The 19,515-nt window shown below is 43.2% G+C and overlaps 1 protein-coding gene across 11 annotated transcripts in view; it reads left to right on the plus strand.

The window, feature by feature from the left end:
• The window catches only part of TSPAN18 (tetraspanin 18), a 133,780-nt gene that overhangs the window by 22,230 nt on the left and 92,035 nt on the right, over positions 1 to 19,515 (plus strand). The window contains exon 2 of one of the 11 annotated variants that reach the window (XM_056345402.1): positions 9,214 to 9,315. The exons of 9 other annotated variants lie outside the window; for them this stretch is intronic. The gene's annotated coding sequence lies outside the window, so the exon portion shown is untranslated. Of the gene's footprint in view, positions 1 to 9,213; positions 9,316 to 11,993; positions 12,075 to 19,515 lie in introns of those variants that run through there. One more of the 11 variants, XM_056345404.1, reaches the window with a different exon arrangement.

The following is a 19,515-nucleotide window of genomic DNA, read 5'->3' on the forward strand; positions in this document are numbered from 1 at the left end:
ATTCTTGTGGTCTTCAATGCTGCAGTCTAGGACTGGTCACTTAAAGCTGAAGGAGCCCAGAAGAAGCCATGTAGTGGATCTGTTTCCCTTAGTATCCTACAAGATCATGCCTGTAGACTATCCTTTAGCATGAAGCTGCAATCTCCAGCTGTAATCTTTGATTCTTTATGAAAGTGCAAGGGTATGGAGTGGGACCAAACACTGATTTTTTTAAAATGGAATATGATTAAGTGTAAGAGTGTCTGAGTCTGGCTATCTTGCAGCTTTGTAGGTAACTCTGCAGGGAGAAGATTTGTCACTTCCTTCCCCTTTCCTGTTCTACTCTCTCTGAGCTTTTTTCCCTGTCATGAATTCTGTCTAGTAAAGCAAGGATTTGTTCTGATACACTGTTGTTTAGCAAGGAGGTTGTGAAACAGATGCAGTTGTAGAAACTGGTGATAAGGTAATTTTCTCACCCTTCCAATAGCTGTAAATGCATTCAAAAGAGGATTCGTGTTGCTAGTAGCATTTGTTACAGTATGTGTACTCCCAGACATGAATCAGAGATTGACTGGTGGATAATGATCCAGTGCAGTGTGCTTGAGTGAACAGATTGGGCAGGCATCTGAACTAGCCTACAAGAATGAGCCCAGTGCTCAGAATTTTTCTGGCAGATAATCACTGTGACACAAAATAGAAACTATCTGGCACTTGTTGATCGAGTTCACGTGGTCCATGTTATCTGAACATCTCAGGGTTGCAAATGGATTGTATCTCTGTAGTACTTTTTTGAGGCAGAGAATCCTGTTTACCAATTCCCATTGTACTGATGTAAGGGAAATCCAAATTATTTGTTGAGGGTATCACTGGAAATCTGTAACAGACTAGAAAATAAGACATCTTGTTTTTAAGGAAGAGTCACTGGCTCTTCCTTCGTAGCACCTATCAAAATTTTGCTCCTTTAAAATATATCTCAGGTTTAAAAAATGGGAAGGGAATATTTCCAGTGTTATTGGAAGATTTTTCTTAGCTAAATAAATGGCTGGCTTTGCTGTTCTCTTGTACCCAAATGTCCTGTATTGCTCAGTGATATGTTGCAAAGGCTTTCTCTTCTTTTGACTGTGTTAATTGTGCTTTTACTAAACTTGGATAGAACACCTTTTTCTCTGTAAATTAAGTTCTGTTTGTAGATATTTTTTTTGGGGGGGGGGGGGCGCAGGAAGCAGGGGAGGGTTGTGTAGTTGTTTCTCATACAGAAACAAAGATCTTCTGAAGTTTTGGAAGGACTAGGGGGGTCAGTGGGAATTCTTACCTCTGCCAAAATAGTCAATATTTTGTGGTTTGGGATATGCATGAGAGTATGAGAGACTAGAGGTTGTGGTCCTGGGATCTGAACCTCTTTTTTTTCCACATTGTACTGCAGTGCACTTACTACTCTTGCCTTCTGAATGTCAACTTTTGACCTGTTTAATTCTCTTAGAAGTGTGCACAGGTTTGTAGCAAGTATTTTTCTTTGGATAGACTGGCTTTTTCAGACTGTTTACCCCAAAAAAGGTGTTTGTTGAGAGGATCTTGTCAAGCCTAATAGTCCTTAACAAGTTAGTGACTCCTCCAGTCCTGCCATGTAGCAGTATTTGAGCAGTGATGTGGTCCTGAAACATTTGCCTGTTTCCACTGCAGCAATCCTAATCAAAGCCACAAAGTGAGATGGCTGCTTTCTCTACCCTGAGGCACTCCTGGGTGCTTCCTTGAGAAAGTGATTTGCTCTGGAGATGTTAAAAAGGCACACACTGTAAAAAAAAAATATGAAAAAACCCAAAACAAAAAAACCAACAAAAAAACACCCCAAACCCAACCAAACAACAAAACACCAACAAAACAAAACCCAACAAAACCCAAAAACCCCCAAACTTCCCAGGCACAGGTGTGGAGCTGCTGAGTATTAATGCCAATTGTGCAGTTAAAAATCACAGCTTTGTTCTTGAGACTGTAATAGTGTTAAAAAATTCAGCCTTGATCTTGATGAGCGCTCAAGTCCCTGAGCTTGTGTTGAATCAGGGTCAAGGTTTTTAATTTGTTCATTCTTCAGAGATGGTGCGTACCTTCTGTGGCAGCTGAAATTCGGGGGTGTGTGTGTGCTGTGTGTGCTCAGCGTTTTGGAAGGAAAACAGTGTGTGCATGTGTTGTGAGCTGTGATCTACAGAAGTCAGGATCTCTAGGGTGGCTGCAGTATCTAAGTTGATGCCCCTATAGTTGTTTCTTAATTAAACCCCAGACACTTTACATGATTTCTCTTGAACTTCAGGACTCTGCTTTTCTTCAGCATATTTGAGACTTCTAGCCTGGAACTCCTTGGAGCTTTATATTAAGGTATTAAAGGGAGGAAAACCAGTTGGTTGCCTCGAGCTGAGGAGGAAATGCTAGACTTGAAGGATTATTTCAATGCAATGAATTTTAAAGACTTTTTGCTATATGTGTGTGGAAAGCTATCAAAATGCTAATGGTTCTGCTGTCTTTTTTAACCCTTTCAACATATGAAGCTGTCAGAGGGGCGGTGAGAATAATGTTGCTCAATGGCAAAAGGACAGTCCAGCCAGAAATTAAGTTTTAGGTAGCTTTTCATCTGTTAACTACAACTTCTCCCAGTAATAAGGAAGAATGATGCACCCATCATCACCCATCAGAATAGACTCATTCAGTTATTTATATTAATTATATAAATAATTTTTATATATTTATATAAGGTATTTATTTAATATAAATACACATATATAAATATAATTCATTTATTTATATTAAATATATTCATTCTGTTGAGCTTATCTGCAGGTGTGGTGTAGGTCAGCCAGGTAACCAACATCCTACAGGAAAGGCTAGCGCAGGGCTAATGAGCTCCCTTCACCCAAAAAACCCAAAGTGAAGTTGGAACCAGGTTGCTCTGGCTGGATGACTCTTGCAGCCCCCTTCTGGGGTGACTCAGGAAGCTGTGTGGAGGTTTGGTCCTTCCCCACCTGGTTTTTGGGATGGGCACCTTGCCCCCAGAGTTGTGGATGCCTCTGTTGTGCAAGAGATCTGTGTGGCTGCCAGGGCACGAGGAGTTCTGCCACTGACAAAGCAACTTATCCAGTCAAGAACATACCTGAGGGGCCCTGGGAGACAGGGCCTGTGATAGGTTGAATGCAAGTCTCCTACAGTAGTGCAGATGTTCTCTGTTTGCTTACCCTAGTTTTTCATCAAGTTGATTCTGATTCTCCTGGCTATCTTGCCTCACCATCCTAAGCAAGGGAAGGGGTGGGCTTTAGGTGGGCGCACATCTCGGAGTGTTTTCTATGTTTGCTATGTGGCAGCTGTGACCTGGACAGCAAGATGAGATGCTGAGATGATATTCTCAGATGCTGAGCGGATACTGTATTTGAAGTAGCTCTGTGTCGCTCTGGCTAAGCTGCTGTTGCTGCCCAAAGCAGCTGGGCTGGTTTGGTCTGCACAGGAGGCAAGCAGGCGTTGTCCTCTGGGGATGCTATGTGTATCTGTGAGGAACTTCTATTCCATTTATTTAGGTTTGGGGCTGAGGTTTTTGATGTGCTAGGAATATCTCATTCAACTCTTACAGAGATTCTGTTCATGTTCTGCTTTGGAGCCAGGTAAATACTTGGATAACTGGCGACACAAATAACTGAAATTGTGAGTGTTATTAAACCCATGAGACTCGGTCATTCCTTTAGCTGGTCTGAAATATCTTAGAGCAATGGGTCTGTCTGTGCTTATCTTTTTAATCAGGACTAGCCAGGCAATTTCAGCTCCCTGGAGAGCCCAAATCACTGAGCTGTGGGGTTATTTTTGCCATTAGGGTTGTGGCTTTCAGGTTTCAGTGAACTTTCAATGTTTTGGTTTTTTATTTTTTTTAAGGCATATTTACTGTTAAATATTAGCTGCCACCTTATTTCATATCTTAAAAGCATCAGTGTTTTCCATTTTATAGCCAAGACTTACCACCTGGGGTCAAGAGCAAGGGCAGGCAGTATAAAAGGGATTGCTGCAGGGATCTGTTTGGGGTTGGTACTGGGAGGACACTGGATGAAGCAAGGTAAAGGGATTGGATAGCAGTGAGACTGTGGAATAGGATTTTCCTTTCTCATTCGGCATGAGTATGAAGAGGTATTGCTTTGCTTGGGGCATCCTAAACTAGATTGGATAGGATGCTGGGGAAATTGATTTTGGGGAAAACTGTTTTGACTTGGATTGTTCTAAATGATATGAAGATATAGCTGGTGAATAATACAGTAAGCACTGGGGTGTGTGAGTTTTCTAGTATGTGTGTTGACCATGATTTCCTGTGTGGCTTTTAGTAAACGTATTATTTTGAGACACTGTGTGTATATTTATATACTTGGGAGAAGGAAGAGATATTCTCACCCCACCCCCTGTATTTTTCCCAGCACGGACAGTTGCAATCTGCTTGTTGATCTCATGTATACTTAAAGGCTGTTTTCACTGGACTCATCCCTCTCAGATTCTTACATTTCTTAATGGATGGCTTTAGGTATTGCAAACAATACCTTCTAATAAGAAATTACTCCCCCCCCGAAATGTTTGTGATTACTGGGGGAGAAAAAAATGTAACTTGGAGGTTCTTCAATTTAGTTACTTGTTTTCTTGTATATTTACTTAATATTTTAAGTATTAATATTTAAGTATATTAATTATATGTATTATATAGATAAAATTTTATTAATATTTAAGTATATTTTGGTTAATCATGAAAAATTAGGACTGTATGCATAGATAGATAGCTTTTATTGTGTCCATAGTTGTTTTGCAGACAAAAATCTTAAACTGTGCAACTGTTTTGCAGTTCCTGTTTGGTTTTTTGTATGTGTGAAGAGAAGGGAGCCTGAGCTGCATACTTCCACCACAACCCCTTATTCCGTGCTAGAAGAAGAAGGTATTGGCAGTGGGAAAAGTAGAATTTACAGAGGAATGCATGTACAAGACGTATCAATGTCGCTTCTGTGATTAAGTATGCAGTTAATCTCTGCAGATTAAATATTAAACACAAATGCAAAACAAAATCCTCTACTATTTCTGAAGGAACATGCCATTTAGAGTTGGGCTTTTGGATGAGCCTGTGAAGCAGGTTGCTGGGCTGGCCAAAGGGTTAGCGGGATATGCAGGCATGGTCCATGAAGGGTATTTTTGGAAGGGGTTCGGTTCGGTCACCCTCCTTGATAGGCAGCAGTGCAGGTGTTTGTTTTATTTAGGGTTGCCTTGGGAGAGTAATTGTCATGCAGAATAGAACAGGAATCTCTGGCTTCTTCCTTTTATTTTTTTTAATTACCTGCATAATTTAAAAGCCCTAATTCTCCTTTCTGTTGGTTGAGTGAGGAAAGGAGGAGTGCTGAAATGCTTATTGTCAGAAACCACAGTCTAAAACTTGCAAGTTGCTATCTCACAGCTGTTGCCTTGTTTGCATGTACTAGTCTATGTTTCTGAGGTGAGAAGGGTCTTAAGAGATCCAGCCCATGACAGTAAATAGGGAAAGTTCCCTGTTTGCTCAGACTAGATATATGTGTGCTTTCCTATCCAGAGATTTGGTGTGTTGGAGGTGTTATGCTCTGAGATTTCAGTCTTCATTGTAGCAGCAATTATTTCCACCAAGAATCTTTGTATTTCCAGATTCCCAGGACTGAAGACACCTTGCCCCAGGATATGCACCAGCATGATAGGCAGGACACCTTCTGGGAAAGTGAAAGTGCTTTGTTCAAACATTGGCTTAAAGTTAGGCAAAAAAGGTGTATGAACCAGTCTGCAGTATTCCAGAAGCCAGGCAGTCAGTCAAATTACCAGCTGTTGGATGAGCTGTGGTTATTGTCCATGTGTGTGGTCTTAGCCCATGGCAAATGAAAGGTAATACAATTTAGCTGAACTCTATCGTTGCTAAATCAAATTACCTTGCATCAGCTGCAGGAGATGAGCATGCACACATCTCAGGGAGCTACCACGGCTCAGTTGATGTACAGCCTCCTGTTACTCCAGTGTACCATGACTTTATTGGGGCCTTTACGTGGGTGTCCTGGTGACCAAGCAATAGGTAATACCGAGTTGCAAGCAGACAGAAGATCTAGTTATGCCTCCAGTTAAAGAATATTGCCCCTAAATCTCATAACATTTTTAGTTTGGGGAGTTCAAGCTGCTGATTTGGAGTTGGTGGAAATAGAGTTTTTCAGCAATTATTGTACCTACTTTAAAAAAACATAAATTACCTTTTCCAGCAGATGTTGACTCCCTTGCCAGTAGGGAGGTCCTCTTGTCTGTAAGAGGCAGTGGTGCCAAACACGTTTTTGTTCTCTTAGGAGTGTGTTTCCTGAAAGGTTCCTTTCATCTACAATGAATCTGTGTGCTTTAAACACAGGAAACATTACTGAGGTCTTTCTAAATATGTGAGAACTTTTTTTTTTTTTAAACTGAATTATAATTGTCCCATTTAATAGTAGACCAAGCAGCAGTCTGTTCTCATCTTCAGCTGCTTTGTTTCTAGGATTGGTACCTTGCCTAGGAATGCCAGGAGGTACTGAATGGCCTGATCTTGCCCATGGACAATTTGGCAAGCCTTGGAAAGCTGAAGACATGCCTAATCTGGCTGCCATAAATGGGGTTTGAAAGGCAGTTGGTGTAAAATAATGTTGGAAAGGACACAGGATGGCACTTTGGCTCCCCTGCATTTACAATAGGAAGAGCTAGCTGTTAGCAAAAGCTTTTGTAGTGATTCTGTGTCAGTGCAACTTGGACATGAAGAATTGCAGGACGTGCCTTTGCTCTGGTGGGCAGTAGGAAGGTCTTGCCTTGGTCTGACCCCATCCCCAGGGGCTCAGCAGCTGAGGCTGGCAAGATGGGGCATGCTGGCTTCGGAACGTCTAGGAGGAGAAAGGAACGAGGGCTTGCTCAGAGGAAATGTTGAATCTTTTGCCCTCAGAAACTGATCCTGGCAAAGTGAATGTGACCATGGTGATGGGCAGTGCTTTGTGCAGTCCTAGTGGTTATCATCCAAGCGGTTTGGTACTGGGGATGTGACACTGGCAACACTGCTGCAGCATTATGGGGTCAGGGTCACAGATGCTTCTATGTCCTTGTGATTTGACTACACATCCTGTTTTCTTCCAAGCCAGGGTTGAAAACTCCTGTTATTGGCTGCTAAAAGCTTTTAGGCTGGAAATATTCCCATTCCCATCATCTCCTGGAAATAATTCCAGTTTGGCCCATTCTTTTCGCCAGCTCCAGTCTTTCTCCTTTACTGGGATTTTCTGGAAACCAAGGTCAGAATGTGTTTCTTAAACATACATGAGGTTTAGCATCTGTTATTTCTGACACAGATTATTGCACATGGAAGAATGCATGTGCAAGTTCATGCACAGCGGGCTTTCACTGTACAATGAAGATGTGGTTAAATGGGAATTAGGATTAATACTGGATTTAAGATTCTCATAGTTGGCTGGTAATAACCTAATCTCCGCAAAGGCTGCAGGCAGGCTGGCAGCATTCAGCTCAAGGCTGTTGTTCGCAAAACCTGAAATAAATCCAGTTTTGATACTAGGAGTGCTTTAATCAGAGCCTTTCAAAATAGGGATGGGAAGATAGCATATACTGTGTCAAATGTAGCCTTTTAATTTCTTTAATGTATGACAGTCACCTAGGCTTCTAGGTCTGATGGGTGATTGGCAGTAATATTTTTGGTTTCCTTCTGTAAGAGCTTAGGGATTCTGATTGATTTTAAAAACATATGAACTGCATTCTAGAAGTTGATATACCAAAGTCTCTGTATAGGCAGAGTGAGATACATCCGTGTAGGGCAGCAAGCACTTGCCAGTTTAGAGTGTTTAATGCTAGATGTCCTTCAGGTAAGGAGGAGTCACAAGAGGCCACAGAAGTGTGGAGCTCCTCGGTGCGATGTGGTCAGTTCAGTCCAGCCTGGTTCAATTGTTGCTGTGGTAGAGATGACTGGTGAGAAATGGGTTGGTGAGCCTGTGCAGGTCACAAAATGAACTGCTGCATTTGACATTAAGGCCGGTGTGGAAGACAAAATGTTTTAACATGTTCTTGCTTCTCCTGTTTACTGTGGCTGCTGTGCCATTTTCAGTGTAACTGGTCTCTACTGAAAGTCAGACATTTAGTTGTCTACATAACTTGTATCCTCAGTTAAGTGTTGATTAAGGTAGAGTTTTCAAGCAGGACAGAGGTGTAAAGTTTACCTATAGACCTATTTCTGATTCCTTGCTTCCAGCCTTCTCTTGCATAGCAGTTCTGGTTCTGCCTAAACTCAGAGCTGTCCTTTGCAAAATGCATTTCTATCTGCATCACTGCGAGTGATAGCCTGGCAGTGTCGTGCTTACTCTGTCTGCTTTTCCTTTGTTTTAAATCAACAACCCATCCTGTGGATGAGTCTCCTTTGCAGTGGGTACCAAAGGTCACTATAGTATGATGATGTATGCCACTGTCAGTCAAAGTTTCTGTCTGGGCTGTTGCGGCTGGAAAGAGCAGAGACATACCAACTAGATCTGAGTGGAAAGCTGGTCCTGATGCTGTTGATACAATTCAGTATTCATGTTGCCAAGAGGAAAATGACTCATCTGCAGAGGTGATGATGAAGCGTCTTTATCTAGTCCTGAATCCACTCTGTCACTTTGTTTTTTCTTAAGCCAACTTATTCAGCCCTCACTTGAGGGATTTGATTGGTTTTCTGCTGCTTTTGTGTTGGTCCTCCTTGCTAAGGTTGCCTTTCCTCTCACTGTTGCCTTGTGTAGAACATGTTATCAAATAATCCTATTAATCTTCTTAGATAATCTTTAAAACGCTTATCATCAAGCAAGACATTTTTTCTGAGGTATGAAATTTTCTTGCATATCTAAAGTCACCGGCTCTCAGGATGTTAAATTGAGAAACGCGCTGAAGTTTGACTTTCCAAGGCTTAGGGCCCACATGATGACTTAAGATATGAAAGACAACGTCTTTATTTAATTTATTATTGCAGATGTCTCTGCCCCGATTGTGTTCCGAGAATAAGAGAGCATCAGAAACATTAGGTCAGTTTGAATTCTCTGCAGGGGGTCACAAGTCCCTTAAAGCACAAGTTGGAGACAGGTTAATGGGAAAGTTTCTAGTTTAGTTTATATTTTGTTTTTAAAAACCATAAACCAGGCAAATCTTTGGTCTTTCAGCTCCATTTCTTCTTCTCTTCCACAGAGATTAATGGTAAGGAAAAAGTGGATAGAAAGGGAACCCAGATGAGCCCAGCACCCAGCAGTGAAGGTTAGCGGAGACGTGCATGAACTGTGCCAGCACAAGGTTTGTTTTGGTTAGTGAAAAGCATCCAACTTACACTGAGTCTAAGAGACCTTAACCCTCTGCAGGAGCCAAACAGCTTGGTTCAAGGCATGCAAAAATTCATGGAAGTGCCTCGTGAGCATCTTAAAACTCTTGCTTTGTTCAGTATTACTGCTGGCTGGAGTGTTCGGTCTGTGGCTTTTCTGGTGTGTGGTAGGAGGTGGCAAAGACTGCTTACACCACCGCTGTGTAATGAGACAGTGCCATGCTGGGTGAGGCCAGGGGCGGTGTGAAGCTCAGTGATTTCTAAGCCTGTAAAAATCCAGGAGAGCATGCATTAATGCTATCGCTCACTGTTCTAGCCTCTAGCAAGCAGATAGGGAGCTATTAAACCACTCTGAACAGAATTAGGAGTGAGGGGGAATATCTGTGTTACTGAGCTTGCATCAGTTGTACAAATAACTTGACAAAGAACAAGCACAATGATAGTGTTTAAAAAAACAAACAAGCAACAACCAACAATCAAAAAGCCCAAACCAACAGCAACAACAACAAAACTCTGTCACACATCAGCAGGATTTGTCTACCCTAAACGTGACATTTCAAGAGGACTCAAGTTCTCATGATGGCTGGTTTGAGCTGTGCAAAAATTGGGGGTGGTGGTGTGTGCAAGCTTACCTGGGCAGTAGCTAGTAGGTGTATCCTGCTACTTAGGCACTCCTTGAAGATGAGAAATTTATGTTGGCTGGTTTGGCCAAAGCCTTGTTATTACAAGAAGGAAATTGTGCCGTGTCTCTTCTGTAATAGCGGGTAGAGATGTATGGACGTGAGTAAACTGCTGTCTTGCACATAGTATCTTAGAGCTCAGGGTGATGGAAAAGCTCAACATGGCCTAACAATATGTGCTTGTAGCCCAGAAAGCCAATCAGATCCTGGGCTGCATCAAAAGAAGCAGGGCCAGTAGGTTGAAGGAGGGTGATTCTACCCCTCTACTTCACTCTGGTGAGACCCCACCTGGAGTACTATGTCCAGCTCTGAAGCCCCTAACAGTAGAAGGACATGGATATCTTGGGACAAGTAGAGGAGAGCCACAAAGATGATCAGAAGGCTGGATCCCCTCTCCTGTGAAGACAGGCTGAGAGAGTTGGGATTCTTCAGCCTGGAGAAGAGAAGGGCCCTCAGGGAGACCTTACAGCAGCTTTCCAGTATCTAAAGGGGTTGACAAGAAAGCTGGAGAGGGACCTTTTACAAGGGCATGTAGTGATAGGACAAGGGGGAATGGCTTTAAGCTGAAAAAGGGTAGATTTAGATTAGATATAAGGAAGAAATTCTTGACTGTGAGGGTGGTGAGGCACTGGCACAGGCTGCCCAGAGCAGCTGTGGATGCCCCATCCCTGGCGGTGTTCCAGGCCAGGCTGGATGGGGCTTTGAGCAACCTGGTCTAGCAGAAGGTGTCCCTGCCCATGGTGGGGGGGTTGGAGCTAAATGATCTTTAAGGTCCCTTCCAATGCAAACCATCCTATGATTCTATGAGAATGTGTCTTATGAATGCTCAGTGACAATTTCTTGTTCTTTAAATTGAGTCAACTCTGTGCTCACCAGTGAGTCTGAGAGAGGCCCTTAACAGCACTTGAAGCTGTAACTCAAAGCTAACTGTTCAGAGCAGGTCTAACTGACAATGGTGTGCTTTTCAGAGCATTTGTAGTCTTGACTGTGGAAGGCCAGCCAATGTCACCACAGCTAGTACAGCTCTACCAACACTTTTTCTTTCAAGATTTCCCAACTGTGGCTAGGAATGCACAGCTCCTGCGCTCCGCTGTGCCCTGGCCAGCTCCATGTTTTGTTGCAGATGAATGTGGTGGGATGATCTGTAAACATTGCTGTGTGTTCTGATGGTGAACGTATTCAAGCTGCTTGCACAGTGTTACTCTTTTATCCCCCACCCCACCCCCACCCCCCCACCCCCCACTGCCGATGCCTCCTGCAAGCTCAGCTGCTGCTTTATCACTCCTGATAAGTGGGTGTGTGATTTGAGGCAGAGCCATCAGCCAGAACTGAAGGCAGGCAGGAGTCCCATGTGCATAGTTTGGGGGCAGCTTGGTTGTGTTTTTTTTTTTTTATAAGCCTGTGCCTCTTGCGGCAGTACAGTGCACACTTCTTTTAAACCATAATCATAATCCTCTTTGCAGCCGGCACTGCTATCCCCACAGGAAGCATTAGCAATATCACAAAGTGCGGAGACTTCATTGTTTTCCCCTAATCTGCAAAGGGAGCTGAGACAAGACAGAGGAAACTTTAACCTATTATGTGCCTCAGTGGTAAATAATTAGTTTTTTACTGAGTGGGAGAATGGGGAAGCCTCTTGGTTAAGATAAAGTAAGCACAAGGCTCACAGGCTTATCTTGCTCTGTGGAATTCGGGAAAGGACATGTCCTTGAATTTGCTTGTCTGGTGTGCCCTGTTTTTGTGTTTGGGGGAAATGAGTCTGCTAGAGCTGCCCTAAGTGACTGCTGGGTATAAGACATCTCTTGCCAGGAAATGTGGTAGCTGTGCTTTTGTTTAAGGACCTTGAACAAAAGGTTCTGGATGCTTAATAATGTGCAAATTTGGGTGGGTGGGGTATGGAGAAGGTTAATAGGGCAGACTAATAGAGGAGGAGCTGAGCTTGGGAGAGGAGAACAACGCTGAGGACATGGCAGCAGACAGAGCGAGGTAAAACAGGAAAAGCTGCCCCTTTTTGCCATGTTCAAGTTAACTTGGTCACCTCTGACAATTTTGGGGTAAGTGCAAGCTGTGTCTGCTGAAATAATGGTATTTCCAGCCACGGTGGCGTGAGAGGCCATGGCACAACTCCAAGGGGTGTTGATGTGCAAGGCTGTGTGCTGTTAGAGTGCTGTCCAGACCCCAACCCATCACGAGGGAGGACTTGCTGTGGGAGTGCTTGTGGGTGGGAATTCATGTTGGGTCAATGCTTTACATTCGCAAAACTTCTCTTTGCAAGCTGCCTGCCGTAAAATCTTTCTTGTCACACTTGGTTCTGCAGCTGCAGCTGTGCTGCGCTTTCCCTGAAAAGGAAAAGCTGAAGTGGGACTGAAGCTTGGGGGGGCTGCCCTGGCACAGGGGGCACCAATCCAGTATGGCAAATGGTCTGCTTGCACGTGTGCCATGTCTGTGGAAGTCTTTTAATCTAATACATGACGAGAGCAAAGGAACAAAACAAAAGCGTCTCAAAAATAGCATGAGATAAGGATCTGGAGAATTTGCTTTTTATTTCTCACAAGAGTCCCTGGAGACTTCTTCTTTTAAGGGAAGAAATTTAGCTTTCAAGGTCGAGTTTTCCCCCCACCCCCCTTTTCTTCAGACTTCAAAGGCAGTCAGCTGAGAGCTTCTTAGGAATGTTACATCTGTTCAGAGTAAATGTGGATCAGAGGGAAGGCACTTTTTTTCTCTTTCAAATTGTCTGAAATTTGTACACAAATTTTCTTGAGAGTGTGGTAAACAAGACACAACCTCAGTGGGGATGGATGGTGCGATATAGTGAAGGGTGGAAAGCCAGCAAGTGGGAGTAGTCCTCTGCAGAGACATGTAGTCGAAACACAAGTTTTATTTTCCTGATGCCCTAATAAAAAACATTTTAATGTCTGTGTCTTTAAATAAAATGGATTTGGAAATTGAAATAGAACAAATGGACCAAAACATGCCTAATGCCTGCCTGCTCCTCCTCAAACTCTTAGCCTGTGCGAGCTTTGTACCAGCTGACACGTTGTCTTTTCTTTTTATTAAATAACTTGTCCTTTTGCTTTCAGTCTTAATCTACATGTATCAAACTGAGATCAATCAGTTTGGCTGTTTCACTCTTGACTACTGTTCCTTCACCAACTGACTGAAAGCCTATTCGCAGTGGAGGGGCTTTGGATCAGACATTGGATGTGCCACAGAAAAACGGCACAGCAAGCTTGGGGGATAGAGCAGGTGGGCTCAGAACTGGACCTAATTTAACACTGCTCTGCCTATAATGGGTGGGAATTTATTGCTGATTTTGATGAAAGCTGATGTGTGGCATTGCTGAGAACATTTGGAAATCCTCTGCATGGTAGGACTTACGGACACGATCAGGTCTCAGACAGCCTTGTGCGTAACTGCCTCTTCACATCTCAAAAGTGTAACTGAGCTCCAAATGGTTTTCACACCAATTATTTCCCTCTTGCTTTTGAATAGAACCAGGAGGGGGGTTGTTTATCCCATTTCCCTGGTGCAGCTGAAACTCAGAGCAGCAAGCTCGTGTTGGAGTTCCTCTGCACATTTCCCATAAGGAGGCCAAGGAGTGTGAGATTTGTGTTTCAGTGTGGGGCTTTGTCACGTGCTTACCCAGGCTGAAGATGATAGAAATCTTGGTGCTGTCTCACTCCGGGTTGGATAAGTATGTTACATTTGTTGCTTTCACGGGTTTTTCTTTCAAACTAGGCTTCTTAACTAAAGAAGAGCAATATTTAAGCTTCTGAGTAAATTAGCAGAGAACTCTGGCTTCATCTTGACTAATCTGTTTAACCTTCATCAGCCCAAATATTTACTCTAGGCATTGAATATCCAGGCAGTGTAATTCTGATGCTAAAATTCATGCACTGAGAATGCTGCAGATTGACTAATCCTACAGAATTCCAGAAATCCCTGTCTGTATAAATAAACTTCCTGTATGAAGGATTATAACTAAAATGCTGTGATTTCAGATCAGCAAAGCAGACATATAGCAGTTGTGCTGGTTGCTTATGTATTTTTTTAAGGATGTGTAAAGAAAACTGAAAATAATGAAGCACGATGCTGTCATATACTGCAGGAAGGAAATTTACCTCTACCTTTTTGCTACAACTTCTCTTTTATCAATTTTCAAATTGCTATCAGCTTGATTTACCCAGGCTGTTGAAACTGTTACTGGTTTCAGGTATGGCATTTCTGGTGAACTGTGTTTTCCAGGTCTTTGTCCCCTTACTTAAGCAACTGGGCAATGTAAAGTGTTCATGAAACTGCTGTATGGGAGATAGTTTGTAGTTCAGTCACTGAAGATCCCCCAGCCCCCATACACACACAGATTCCCCTCCAGCTTCACAGCAGATCCTACAGCGTCTGGATTTACCAGAAACTAAGTTGACATCTCAAGTCTGGTCTGTCGTGTCCATTGCAGGGAATACTTACAAGCCCCCAGTGTAACACTGTTGGTATAGGTATGGTGTAAGCAACCTTCTGAGCAGTTGTCCTGTTACTATAGTAATTATTCTGTCTTTGTGAGATTTAAGTGCAGGCTTATCTGGGATCATTATCTCAGAGAAGTTCTGCTAATATCCCCTGATGTTGCCCTGTCTGTTACTGTACTGTTCCAGAGATGTGAAGGCTGTAAACACCCAGGGGAGAGGGGTTAGTTTGGCTGTTGTAAAGGGAATAACTAAAAAGAATAGGATCAAGTTTGAGAAATAAAATCAAAACTGTCTGAGGAGGACTTCCCAACAGCATTGTTCGTTAGGTTCATGGAAAACTAATGTGTGCTCTGCCATCTGAGAATTTTGAGAGTAGACTGCAAAAATGAAATGGGTAGGAAGGACAGTGGGATGGAATTGTTCCCTATCAGTGGGGAAGGATCCCTGCCAATCTCACGCACCGCTTTTTGCATATAAGATTCTGTGTATCAGTAGAAAACTAGAAGGAAGAAATTGCCGAGCTGTTGCATTGTCAGGAGGACATCTAGCCCAGAACCTGCGCTGTTCATGGCCACTTGGTCCTAACCGATAATTCTCCCTGCTTGAAAGGGACCAGGAGAGGAAGAACTGCGCCTTGCTTTACTTGCCTGGTGCTCTGTAGGGAAATTCCTTCTCTGTCCCGTGCTGGGTTAGTCAGTCCTTTTAGCACTATATCTGAGGAAGAATCACTGCAGCTAGGCAGCTAATCTCACTTCTGTCTTCAGATAAGATTGTTATCAGAGTAATTGGCTGTTTGCTCCCCCTCCCGAGTCTAATCAGGGTGGGTTGTGCCAGTACCTCCTGGGGCAGAGGAGCTTGGATGTTGGTTGCCCTCAAAAGAAAGAGAAAATCCTCAGCGTATATTTAATGTAAACTTCAGTTTTGTTAGATGTTCACGGGAAAATCGCCTGGAAATAACTTGCTCAGACATGTCTCACGTGTTTCACAGTAATATGTTTGTTCTGGTTTAAAATCTAGGTCCAGGCAGGCAAGTTTCTGTAGAGCATACCGCAGTGGGGCTCTCAATGGGTAGTGCTGTGCCCCAGTGAAGCTGGTACTTTCCCAAGCCCTGGGATAGAGCAAGTTCATGACTGCAGAGAATGCATACTTTTAGATGTTGGCGTTTCAGACAGCAAATAATTCTGAACAATTAGTGCTTTTCCCCTTATTTCAAAGCAAATTACAGGATGGGTGGTTTCCTGATGGGGATAAAGGAGGCTTAGATATTAATTTTTCATATATCCTTCAAGCTGGGACTAGAGCTTGTCTCTTGATGTGTTTACCTGAGTGCACTGTGTTGTCTCTGTTGGTGAGCAAACTATAGGTAGTGCAATGCTCCAGTGAGATACAAAAATGCTCTGTGGCTTCCCCTGTTACATGGATGAGAAGACTGAGACACAGAAGTATGATGGGCCGCCATGGGAGTTGCCAAAGCAGGGTTGCATGGATAAGGAGATCTGTGCTAGAGCCAGCATCGTTAGTGGCTGCTCCTGATTCCTGGTCTGTGTTACCATCTCCCGGCTCCAACAGCCAGCCCGGTATGAAAAGCAAAGTGTGATCCTGCCCTTAGTGGTGTTGCTGCTGTAGAGATGTTGTCTAGCTCAATCAGACCTGCATGCCTGGATAGCTTAATGAAGCTCTAGCTTTCCAGTGTGATACCTAAAGCAAGCTTAAAGGGCAAGGGCATACGACTGAAGAGAGTGCTCATAGCTGCTGAACTAGCTTGCCTCATATGTGAGAACCGCTAAGACTGTCTGATTCAATCAGGCTTAAAAGGTGTTGAATAAAGCAGGTTCTTTCAGGCACATGTAAAAGTCATCTTGGGGACCTTGAAATTGGTATGGCCACAGCTGCTTCTAGCCTAATGTGTGCTTGATGTGCTTAGTGTGGATATTCTCTAAAACTTTTATTGCATAGTTTGCTGCTTCCTGCTTCATTAGACTTCAAATCACTAATTGCAGTGGTAGCTTCATGGCTGTAGTGTCCTTTTTAGCAGGAGCTATAAGCACTTTACGTTTGCTGGGTGACTTAACTGATGTTGCTCTATTCCTCACAAGGAGAGAAACAGAACTGCAGAGAGGAAGAGAAATAGAAAGAGGTGTAAAAGCTATTTTTGCCCTTGACTATACTGCACTGAAGAGATGCCAGAGGTAGTACTGTTTAGAAAAGTGCTTCTGGAATTGGAAGTAATACAACTACATCAGTGCAACTAGTAAACAGAGCCTTAAATAGGTAGGATGCAGTGCCCACAGTGCTGATGGAACTTGAAATTGCATCTCCACACAGCACTACTGTGTCACCTTACCCAGACATAGCTGCAGTGTGTTTGATTTGGGTCTGCTGAATGTGCCACAGATGTGAATGTCCAGCAGTAGACCATGTGATCCTGAAGGTCCCTTTGTATGGTTTGTGGCCTCGCACACAGGAGGCCACAAATTATTATTTTACTCCTCCTCCATTGCATCTGTGGCTTTGTGTGGTTTTTGTTGTGGTTATGTTTTGGTTTTTTTTCACTTGAAGTGTATTTTTGGCAGCCTTTGGCCCTTCAATAAGCTTTCATGCTATCAGGACCACAGCTATACATACATTAAATGTGCTTTGTTATCTGGATTAGAGTATGGTGTTCGCTTTCTTTGTAAGCAATTCATATTCTAGAATCTTGTCTCCAGCTATTCTTCTTCTGTAATGGCACTGAGAACAAGTGTTGTAATTGACTTTGTTACTTCTGCTGGTGTAGCACTTTGGAGCCATCCCTGATGAGATGCATCGCTCCCCATGTTGTGTTGATGGTGAGGTTGTACATTAAGGAGCTGTTGGCTGATTTACAAAAAGCTCGCTTTTGGAGGCTGGGAGCAGATTTTGCCAGAGAGCCTAATAAGCTGTAGTCACTGCCTGCTCCCCTTCCCCAACGTTAGACCTGTGCAGTGCCTGCAGAACATGATACAACCATGTGTCTACTCCCTTATTCAGTATGTTCTTCAGCTTATGGTTGCATCTGCCCTGTTTAATGCTACCCTCTGGTCTGTCACCCATAATACTGCTTATTCAGTGTGTAATAACTATTTTGAAGCTATAACTTAAGTATCTTTTTAGTATCCATTCATGCCGTACCTTGGACTGATATCCACCAGAGTGGCGAGTCACATACTCCTTAGCAGAATTACCAGGTAGGCCTTTGAATCCTTAAAGGTAGCTGTCCTGGGATTAATCTGAGTGTTCCCTGGTGAGTAGGGTCCACCTTGAAAATTTATGAAAGTACACCAATAAACCAAACACTAGCAAAGTAAATGTAGCAGGAACATATCTCAAGTTACTATTATTGCTTTGGCCAGCTACCATAAAAAGCTTTTCTAGACTTTATTAGCAAGTGAACAGAAGCTATCACAGAGCTGTCAGTCCCAGACTGTCAGCCTGGTCTTGCCACACTCAGGAGTACGTGACATGAACGAGGTGTTCCTGTAGCAGAGTTGGTCTAAGGACAGGTCTGTCCCTTGCTGCCTCTGACTACAATGCCTCCTGTCAGTAGCAGTTGGAGATATTGGGATAATTGAATATTCTCCATAAAGTAGTTCTACTCAGCCAAAAGAATGGCCATGCATAATGTGAACAGATGTAACCAGTTTTGCTAAACAATAGTTTTAAGAGAGACTATGTGGAGAGGTTTACATTTGAGGCCAACAACCAATCCATGTGGGAAGCACGGTGTCAAAATAGCAAGAAATAGAAGAATAAGATGAAATATTTTACTTGTAACATTTTAGGCATGTTGCAAGATTTGTCTCATTTTTATGGGTCTCCAACTGTCTGTGGCAACGATCCTTATTTGGTTGGATTAATCCACAGAGGTTCTGTGCAAGCTATCAACAAACTTTACATATATACACACCATTTCAGTTGACTCCAGCTTGGAACTTGGTAGAAGAAATCCAACTGATCTCAGTGGGAGCTGAGCAAGGCATTAGCCTGCTTTTGAAAGAAAAATTAAACAGAAATGATTTTGTGTAGATAGGCACTTGTGCAAGTGCCTGTGAGACACTTCCATCACAGAAGCTGCCCTTTACCTGGAAGGTGTGAAAGTCAGGAGAAAGGAAATAATCTTTTAACTAACTGCAAGGAGGCATCAACAGCACATGGGAAAGCACAGGGAACAGAAAACTGTTCAGGTGATCTGGGGAGTCAAGATCACTTTGAAGTGAAGCCAAATGTGATTAGTGTGAAGTTTCTGGTTACAATGCCTCATGGCCTTTCTAGGGTAGAGGGCTTGTTTCTAACCTTGCCTCCTAGTAAAGCATATCATGTTGTGTGTATTTAAGGCTGGCTTGTGCCTTTGGGTATTTCTAAGATGACAGATCTCCAGACCCCCTCTTTTCTTCTGTTGAATACTAAGGGGCCCAGTTTCTCTTGTTTTTTCAGATTTATTTCTCTTCCATTGCTTCCAGTCGTCCAAGTGTGTTAGTAGTATCACAGTGGCAGTGAATCACAGCAATGGCAATATTTTAAGCACCGTAGTTCATGGCTTGCTTGTAGTGAAAGTCCTGTCCACTTGCACTCTGTTCCAAGACACTTCTGGTAGAGAGAGTCCTGTGTATAGAGGCCTGTCTTCCTACCTATACCCTTTTGCAAGTGGGAGCATGGTGGCTATGATCATAGTTAGTACTGGGGTCTCCATGGGTTAAAACAAATCTAAATGTCACAAGTTAAGCTCTGGCCTACAGATGGTCCCAAATTGATGGAAGCGCTCTCACATCACTGGGGGTGTCACAGGAGGTGGGGAGTAGCCCTGTTTCTGGGTTGGGGAGTGCTGCTGTAGCTGTAGCTGTGTGCCTTCCCAGAGGCCATAGTGCCAGATAAGTGTGGTTGTGGCTCCCAAAAGCATTCAGCCTTCCCTTGGATACAGCTTGTGGTAGAATTCTTTGGGAGTGGGGAGAAGGGAGAAGACTGATGCTCTCCTAGCCCTGTGAATTAGACACATTGGACTAGAAGTTACCTGAGA

This window comes from Falco biarmicus, chromosome 7, assembly GCF_023638135.1.
Source record: "Falco biarmicus isolate bFalBia1 chromosome 7, bFalBia1.pri, whole genome shotgun sequence".
Classification (NCBI taxonomy): Eukaryota; Metazoa; Chordata; class Aves; order Falconiformes; family Falconidae; genus Falco; species Falco biarmicus.